The sequence below is a fragment of the Haliotis rubra genome, unplaced genomic scaffold (assembly GCF_003918875.1).
Source record: "Haliotis rubra isolate DU_JTF1 unplaced genomic scaffold, ASM391887v1 Scf253, whole genome shotgun sequence".
NCBI classification, from domain to species: Eukaryota; Metazoa; Mollusca; class Gastropoda; order Lepetellida; family Haliotidae; genus Haliotis; species Haliotis rubra.
Window position 1 is genome coordinate 1,207,011 of NW_025766592.1, and position 10,727 is coordinate 1,217,737.

Genomic DNA, 10,727 nt, shown 5'->3' on the forward strand with positions numbered 1-10,727 from the left:
AAGAGAACAGGCGGCTCCAGAATTACATCAATGACCTGATGTACGTTGTGCTGGAGACGACCCCACAGCTTCTGGAAAAGTGACTGATACCTACACTGTCCTTCACCTTACTTGTGTTCGTACAATATACTAGACAGTGTTCTCTACTGTAGCGATCATGGACGCGCTAATGTTAGATGTTTACAATGATGGAAGACTTGTTAATTTACACGTTTCACGCAACCTGTTATGTCAGACAATTGCTGATATTAAAAGTGATGAAAAAGTTTGTGCCGTTTGTTATTTCTTAGTGCCGTCATGATAAATTTATCCGTTCCGTTCGCCGACAATAGTCCGTAAATATTCCACCACTATAATAACATCTAATATAAACCACAACATTTCAATGTAATATTACGAGTTAAACCTTAAATTTCTATGATATTTGCATTCCGTTTATTTTTTAGTAGATATTGCAGAGTAGTTACTGTACAGTTATTGTTCATAGACACGGTTCCAAGGCTTTAAGGGGCGGTGGGGTAGCCTAGTGGTTAAAGCTTCGCTCGTTACGCCACTTTTAGCAATATTCCAGTAATATCACGACGGGGGACACCAGAAATAGGCTTCACACATTGCACCCAAGTAGGGAATCAAACACGGGTTTTCGCCATGACGAGCAAACGCTTTAACCACTAGGCTACCCCGTCGCTCCCAATTAAGTTTGCATTCAACGGGGCACATACGTCAACACCGGAGAATCAGTTGGGTGAAACAGACTCCACAGAATTTAATTTATATAAATGTGCCTGTCACAACGGTAAGCATATCCTATTCCGTCAGCACAACAGTTTCTTTGAATGCTTACGTCCAATGCAAAGATTTACATCAAGTAATCAGTCCGTTCATATAAACCAAGCAGGACATTCCTCACCACTGGCTTCCCACTAATTAATCCACCACCACCTTGGCTTCTGCCTAATTAACTTCCATTCACTAATTGTCAGGGTAATCCCACTATTCTAATTTATGATATCTTAGGTCATCATCTTGCTATTGTAGCTCATCATGTAACTTTCTTTGATGCTTTGTTTTCCCACCCTTGTTATTGTTATCTGTTTATCTTATCGTGTACATGAACTGGTGTACCCTTTCATTCGCCCATATGCTTTAAAACGGTATAAGAATCTATACCGAAACGACGCCATTGTTAAAATAAAGAAGTTGATCATCCATAAAGTCTTGTCATCTCTACACCAGAACTTCTAGAATGCCACTCAAACAAATCAAGCAGGATAGATGCTGTCAGCTGGAATAGTAGTCTAAAAAGTAAATCAGATTTCCCTGTGCTGCCTTTTATTAATTTATTATAACTTTAAAACCGTGAGGATCCGGGTCAGAATTTGTCTTTAGCAACCCATGCTTGTCGTACGAGGCGACGAACTTTATTCAATTTGAAGGTTTCAATAATGATGTAGACTTATCCCCACATTATGTTGTGTGACGTAAATTAAATTTAAGTATAATTACTACAAACAAATATTTCTAAGCGGGCATGTTTTATTCTCTTAAATTTGTATTAGCATAACACAATTGCCTTTGAACATAACAAATCCAAGCGGTGTCGTCTCAGGACGCCGACCTTTCGATTTTCCACTAGTCTCAGGACGCCGACCTGCGGTTTCCTTTGATGGTTAGTTTCTGATTTGGCGTAACTAGGGTTACGGATAATCTACTCTAGATGTTTTGATAAGGTGAACTAGGTGAACGTCTATAATAGAAGCACGTAAGAGTAGAAAGCTGGACACATTTGTTGCATTTATAGACTTTAAAAGGGCTATGACTGTATAGATAGAACCTTATTGTGGCAAAAGTTAAACAGCATGGGGATATGTGGTAACTTTTTCAGATCCTTACAGTCTCTATATAAGGACGTACAGTGTTGTGTGCGGATAAACGGGCATTTTACTTCCAAGTCCAGTGTGGTCTTAAACAAGGTTGCTTGTTGTCACCTCTTCTATTTAACTTGTTTGTTAATCGCCTTCTGACGACGATAGATGGAATGTCACTTGGTGTACAGATTGGAAACGAACGTGTCAGTGTCTTGGCTTATGCTGACGACATCGCACTTCTCACTGAGTCGGACAATGATATGAACTTGCTACTCGACTGTTTGAACATGTGGTGTCTCAGGAACAAGATTACAGTCAATCCATCGAAGTCGAAAGTAGTACACTTCAGAAGTCCTGCACGCCCGGTAAGTCACTGTGTTTTTAAGTGTGGATCCACCATTATTGAGACAACTGACAGCTATAGTTACCTTGGCCTGTTACTTACAGAACATTTAGACTATAAACGTATGGGACAAGCTGTCGCGAGTTCTGCAAGTAGGGCCCTTGGACTTCTGATCGCCAAGTACAAGGTTCTTGGTGGAATGGAGTATACGACATACACGAAGCTCTACGACTCCGTGGTGTGGTCTACCATACAGTATGGCGCAGCAATCTGGGGACCTACACACTCTCTACCATTGATGCCGTACAGAATCGAGCTATGCGCTTCTTCCTGGGACTCAAGAAGTACGCCCCCAACAATGCCGTCATGGGAGATATGGGGTGGATACCACCATTTATACGACAATGGGAAGCAGTGTCTAGGCTCTATAAACGGTTATGTCTGATAGCATGTGAAAGTCTAACATGGAAAGTGTTTAGTTGGGCCAATAGAGAAGCACTGGATAATAGGAGGAACGGGATTTTCAGGATTCATGCTAAGTATAAACTCTTAAATTTTGAACACTTTAATAATATTGAAAACACATCTCCAATACAGCATGTTACAAGTGAAGTAAAAAACAGAATGTTTCAACAATGTTCCTAAGCGAGTGGGTAACAGCGATCCGGCGTCATCAAGGTAACCACACTACCGGAGGTAACAAACTACGACTTTACGGTGGTTTCAAGTCGGAGTTCGGCGCTGAGGCATACGTCATTACCCCTATGGCCAAATCTCACAGAAGAGCGTTAGCCGTTTTTAGATGTGGAGTCGCCCCTATCAGGATAGAAACTGGGCGATAGTGGTCGTCTTTATTTCCTCCAAAATTGAAGATACATATGCATGATTTAGCAGATATTACATTTTACAAGATACAAGTGTATGAAAGTTATACAATACAAAAACATTTAAAGATATGTATATATGGGGAGGGGGGGGATGTGAATCTAGTAACATATGATGAAAAACCGTTTCCATTCATGAACAGCTTTACTCGAGATTTTCATACATTGAATCCATAGATCAGTATCAAGATATCTAATGTTGTCATTTGGCACTCCCCCAAGTATAAAACTAATCAGTGCATCATCATCATCATTCCAAACACTTACAAAGGTTGTAACATCCAATAGATCAATGAGGGAGCTAAGTAGTCGCTCTCTGTTACATTACGTTTGTGGACAAAAGAGAAATACATGTTTTACAATGTCATAAGCATATGTGCCACATAAGCATTCTTTAGATTGTATAGCGAAAGTGCCGACACGGATAAGGTAGGATATGTCATAGAAATAATCTGAATCATTAAGAGCTAATAACCAAATTTAATTTCATCTTGCACTGTGATAGCCATTTTATGATCAAAAACATGTAAACTTATTTTAGACAAACGAATGGAAAAATTGTACAATTCCTAGTTATATATTTTATGTTTTTAATATGTTCCCTCTGTCTGTCTGTCTGTCTGTCTGTCTATGCTTATAATCATATTTATGCTTCTCATATCATAGTGTATTTTATCATTGTACACAGTTTTAACAGATTCTCATAACTCCAAATGGAGTGGCTCATGTATTCTTTTTGTATATTATGCTGTATTATTTTATGTCAATGAGGTGAGACTCTAATAAATAATCTGTCTGTCTGTCTGTCTGTCTATATCGCAGTGGAACGCAATGGAACCACCACAACTCAGATGGGCCAAGAACCAACAACCGACTGGATGACATCCGTCACCAGCTCAGACAAGGAACACTGTCCGTGAGGCAGTTTGCCGATTCAGCATTCCACCTGTTGCATTTGGTAAAAATATGTGCTATATGTATCATGAATGCACATCGGACATGCGATGTATTTATTAAAAATGTCACGTATTTACTTATGTGAATCATTGTAAAAAAACGTAAAAATCTGTAGACTGTGTTTGTTGATGAGTGCTTCAAGTATGGAAATAAACTGATAAAATATAAACTGTTGTCGTCTTCTCTGTAGGTGTGCTCTCATCCGCATAATCCGGATATCCTCTTCTAACAACTCGTTGATCCTTCATCGTTCTCGTAATCCTTTATTAATTGGCAAAATGAAACTAGTCTCAGGACGCCGATATTTTTTTTCCACTCAACCGTGAAGTTTGGTCGAAAGGTCGGCGTATTCAAAACACAGGTGCTTCTCTGCGGAGTTGTAACAAGATCCGAGAGTGTATTATTTAAACCATTAAGTAAAAACACAACCAGAGTGACCAGCTGCGAATCATTTGTCTCATTCAGTTGTAAAAACAGTTGGAAGTTTAACCTAATTAAGGCTTCCATTAGCGTAATTGTTATGATAAAGTACTACTTCTCTCTGACCAGTATATACAACCAACATGAACCAATACTAAATTGAAATTTCATTTTCTTACTTATAAATTTCAGTCACTTTTGCTTAACAAAAAGAAAAGTTATTAAGATAAGCAAGATAAGATGGATGTCACCCTTTTTATTGTGAATGACACGACGTTTCGGAGTGTGTGCTTGCTACATCATCAGAGGGCGTACACTCCGAAACGTCGTGTTAAAATAAAGAAGTTGACATCCATAAATGTTGCTTTTCTTATGCATTCCACTTCTAAATGCTTTTCAAAGATTAGAAACATTACAGTCAGTTCAAACAACACACCCTCACACGCTTGTTCCCTCGAAATCGGCATCCCACAGGGAAGCATATTATCCCCAACACTATTATAAACTTAAAAACATTTTCCCCAACTCAAAGTGTCACCACAGCCAAATTAATAGAAGAGATATATATGTAGTCGGGATTGTTGCATTATGGTATGGTTGATAATGGTTGCGATATCACGTGGTATTGTGTTATCAAGAGTGAGTATGATTTTACGCCGCTTTAAGCAATATTCCAGAACATCACGGTTGGGGGACACCAGAAATGTGCTTCACACATTGCACCCATATGGGGAATCGAACCCGGGTCTTCCACGTGCGCTTTAACCACTGTCGTCAGTCTGTAAATAATCGAGTCTGGACCAGACAAACCAGTCATCAACAGCATGAGCATCGATCTGCACAATTGTCATCTGATGCAATGTGTCAACCAAGTCAGTGAGCCTGACCACCTGATCCCGTTAGTCGCCTCTTACAAGCATGGGTTACTGAAGATCAATTCTAACCCGGATCTTCATGGGTAAGTCCATATATGGTGTCCGTGATGAAGATCAAAGTGTCAGATGGAAGTGGGAAGGAAAAGATCAAAGTGATACAAGTATTAGATAATAACTATATTGTTCAAACCCACAAACACAAAGCGAGCCAGACACAGTACGAGGCCGAGGACAAGTTATAACCTTAAACAAACGACAGGGAAGGCTGTTTAAAATTTAAAAGAAACGTCTTACAATAAGTATATATTGTGACTGATTCAATGATAGAATATAGCAGGGCGCGGGCTCTCTTTCAGATGACACTCTTGCCTTGTCTGTTTGCAGACGGGTTAGCCTTTAAGTTATATAGACAAAACGTCAGACATAGGATCAGGAGGTCCGTCGTTCGAATCCCATGTGGATTAGTAAGCTGACCTCGGCTTAGAGGGTATAAGGGTCCCAACGCCACAGTGGTCACGTTGAAAGTTCAATTAAATAAGCCTGTGGATGTCCCCTTGTGGTTAAAGCGTTTGCTCGTCACACCGAAGACACGGCTTCGATTCCCCACATGGATACAGTGTGTGAAGACCATTCGTGGTTTCCCATGCCGTGATATTGCTGGAATATTGCTAAATGCGGCGTAAAACTAAACTCACTCACTCACTCACTGGGACCAAGAGCAAGCAGTTTATCCTATAATTAATGACAAACCCCCTGTCGCTCAATCCGTTAACGATTACGTTTGATGTCGTCGCTTACGCGACGCAGCGACTCTACTATGTACTATAAATATCAGGTTTGTTGTCATAAAGGCTGCAGATACACCCTGTCGTGGATTTGTAACCACACACTAAAAAAAACTTCAATTGAAATTGTGTCCGGTTTTTATCGACACCGGATAGCAACAGTGCGTTGAACCCCTCATATCTTCACTAACAGGAGACGTGCTGTGAAACTGATAACTACTTTAATCCCCCTGCTATATCTAACAGTGAGTGAGTGAGTTTACCCCGCTTTAGAAATATTCCAGCAATATCACGGTGGGGGACACCAGAAATGGACTTAATATCTTTTACCCATGTGGGGAATCGAACCCGGGTCTACTGAGTGACGAGAGAACGCTTTAGCCACTAGGCCACCCCGCAGCCCCTATATGTAACAAAACAGTAGACAGTTGTTCATACTGTACCCAGTAAAATAATCAATTTTTATTCACCGTGGGGGATTCCCGGATAGAAGAGACTCCCAGCAACTTGTGCTGTTCGTAAACATACTCCGACGCAGACAGACAGACAGATTTTTATTTAAGTCTCACCTCGATATATATCATCAATATTGGATATATACATTAATAAAATATACAGGTAAAATATATCGAGCCATCCACCATGGGGTTATGAGAGACTACATTGCAAATAAAAAAACATAGTAAAAAAACCCGTTTACAAATAAGTTTTAAAAGGTATGGTTAAAAGATTAAAACATGCAACCCTTTATATAATATGTGAAAAATCCCACGCAAACGCAAACACGCTCCCACTCAGGCTTATCTGCATATCACGTGACTTGACATTCTTTTGTTTGTAAACGTACAGGCTTATTCTGTTATTGGAACAAACTGGCCGGATGTAAGCGTGTCGGTGTGATTGAGTGAGTGAGTTTAGTTTTACGACGCAGTCAGCAATATTCCAGCTATATGGCGGCATGAGCATCGATCTGCGCAATAGGGAACCGATGACATGTGTCAACCAAACAAGCCTGACCACCCGATCCCGTTAGTCGCCTCTTACGACAAGCATGGGTTACTGAAGGCTCATTCTAACCCGGATCTTCACGGGTCGTGTCGGTGTGCCTTTCACATTGTTTAGCATAATTATATAGATCTTCTACTACTACAACGCCAGTGAGGGGCATGACAGTACATATTTTACACCAAATTGACCGTATCGCCGCTCTGCGCGTAGACTAACACTTACTCCCTGATTATGTATGATTTTGATAACAACAAATAAACCCATTTAAATTGAAAAGGAGCCCCAGTGACTTGGGAGATCCTGAACCTGGGGAAATCTAGACTTGCTTCATTTAGGTCTTCAGCATTGCAGTGAGGGCTAGGCTGTAGGGAAAATAATATGGTTCAGGGACTGTGAGACAAACTACTCTCCGTGGGGCTGAGATCACTACGCACAGAGCCGTATAACCACTGTAAGCAAATGATAACTACGCAAATGGAAATATACCAACATTTTAGAAAATTTTCTCAATGAAAGTGAACTGTTCTGCCACTGGTGTTTTGTAGATGTGTATATTTGTCCAAAATAGAACTGATGAAAAACATTTGCAATATCTTGATTCGACTGTGTATGGTATGACGAAACGCCAGATGACGGCTGCCTGTAAAGAGGTATTATACTGGGCGCACGGAGCTCTGGGTGGAGTATCTCTGTCAGAAGAGGCAAATCGGGCGGTCAGGCTTGGTTGATTGTGTGTGATCGTACCCCTAAGGCGTGTCTGATCGAGAAGCGTATATGTAACTATTAAAAAACAGCCGTTCTACAGTTGGAATATTGCCGAATGTGGTTTGAGAAAACAAATCAAACAAACTAACCTTGAAAATCGCATAATGAAGCAAGTTCTGGTCTTGTAATTGCAAAAAATGTTTCACTGTTTTAATACATATCCATTATTGGCGTGTCAAGCTGAAAATAAATTACAAAATAAATGACAAAGTGTACCTAGTCAGTAAATGTTACGTCAATGAATTAGTGGTTTATCCATAGTGTCTATGGGAAATTTATTTTTAAAATATCTTAAGTTATTACATAAGGACCAAGCTCCCTGGAAAAAACGCTCATCATGACCACGCATTTCAAGTATACGCTCATAAACTGTGAAGTATACGCTCATAAACTGTGAAGTATACGCCCAGAGGCTGTGAAGTATACGCCCGGAAACTGTGAAGTATACACAAAGAAACTGTGAAGCATACACCCAGAAACTGAAGTACGCTTCCAGACACTGTGAAGTATACGCCCAGAAACTGTGAAGTATACGCCAGAAACTGTGACGCATACGTCCAGAAACTGTGAAGCATACACCCATACACTGTGAACTATACACCTAGAAACTGTGAAGTATACGTCCAGAAACTGTGAAGTATACACCTAGAAACTGTGAAGTATACGTCAAGAAACTGTGAAGTATACACCCGGAAACTGTGAAGTATACGTCAAGAAACTGTGAAGTATACACCCGGAAACTGTGAAGTATACACAAAGGCACCGTGAAGCATACACCCAGACACTGTAAAGTATACACCCAGACACTTTGAACTATACACCTAGAAACTGTGAAGTATCACCCAGAAACTGTACAGCATACACCCAGACACTGTGAAGCATACACCCAGATACTGTAAAGTATACACCCAGACACTGTGAACTATACACCCAGAAACTGAAGTACGCTTCCAAAAACTGTTAAGTATACGCCCAGAAACTGTGAACTCTACACCCAGAAACTGTGAGGTATACACCCAACCACTGTGAAGTATACGTCCAGAAACTGTGAAGTATGCTTCTAGAAACTGTGAAGTATACACTCAGAAACTATGACGTATACACCAAGAAACTGTGAAGTATACACCCAGACACTGTGAAGTATACCCCCAGAAACTGTGAAGTTTGCACCCAGAAACTGAAGTACGCTGCCAGAAACTGTGAAGTATACACCCAGAGACTGTAAAGCATACACCCAGATACCGTGAAGTATACGCCCTGAAACTGTGAAGTATACGCCCAGAAACCGTGACGTATACACTCGAACATTGTGTAGTATTCGCCCATGATACTGTGACGCATACGCCCAATACCTGTGTAGCATATGCCTGGAAACTGTGACGTATACACCCAGACACTGTGTAGTATTCGCCCAGAAACTGTGACGTATACACTCGAACATTGTGTAGTATTCGCCCATGATACTGTGACGCATACGCCCAATACCTGTGTAGCATATGCATGGAAACTGTGACGTATACACCCAGACACTGTGTAGTATTCGCCCAGAAACTGTGACGTATACGCCCTGAAACTGAGAAGTGTGGGCCCTGAAACTGTGACGTATGTGTCAATAACTGTCGAACGTCAGGATACTTTCGAGATGAACGTTCAGAAACCAGACAGTGAACTTCCAGACAATGTCGATGTGTTTTGCTGAAACTGTTGCCTGCCTTCCTGAGCTATGATAATATTTGTGTTAAAGAACTGCTGAAAAACTCTTGTCCAGTATTATTCTCCCCAATAAAGTCATCCTACTGGACTCGTTTGGCTGATCGTTACTGTAAATACAGTCTACTTTATGTACTAGTACTTTACACCATGGGAGTGAGCCAGTGTAGAAGTGAAGGCCCTGTCAATAAACTACCATGGCCTTGTGCTATATGTATATTAGCATGGAATGGCTTCAAAGATCAATTCTGTAAGTCACATATGCTACTTTTGTATGTCGCAATGTTAAAAACCCTTAACTCGCTCCCCTTACACAAACGACGCCACACTGATTCTAATGCATGCTACCTCCATAGGGTTATTTATGTGACAACCATACTGTCGAGAGAGTATATCAAGAACTTATCAACGTGTCGATGGTATTTCTATTGATTTGTTTTATCAGTGTTAAACAACTGTAAGTGCTGAAGGCCGCAGCTAAATCTCCAATATGACAAAAGCAACATGAAGTTAGAAACGGATTTGGGATTTGGGATTCGAATCCCGATCTGAAATTATTTTTCACATTCGGGATTCGAATCCCAAATATGAAAAAAAGATTCAGATTCGGGATTCAAATCCCGAAACTCGAATGGTGAGAAAACTCAGATTTGAGGTTCAAATATCGGAAACTGTAGTTTGGTTGTTTATGTTTTTAAGTTACCCAGGTATACAGCGAGCACCTAGTACATTAGAAGGGGAATGAAATAATGAATACTGATATTGTTCGCCTTTCTTCGATCGTCATGGAGGGTTGATGCCTGCAATCAGGGAAGAGCTTCAGGACCGTTCCCTACCTACGAGGGTGCACTGCAACGTCGTGGATAGATAGATAAGATTAAGGTGCAAAGAGTATAGTTACAAGGACGCCGAATGTGCAAAATAAAAAACCCGAATATGAAAAAAATTTCGAATCCCAATGTGAAAAACAAATTCAGTTTTGGGATTCGAATGCCGAATGTGAAAAAAATATTCAGATTTGGGATTCGAATCCCGAATGTGAAAAAAGAATCAGATCCTGGATTCGAATCCCCAATCCCCAATCCGTTTCTAACTTCCCAATTGACAAATGC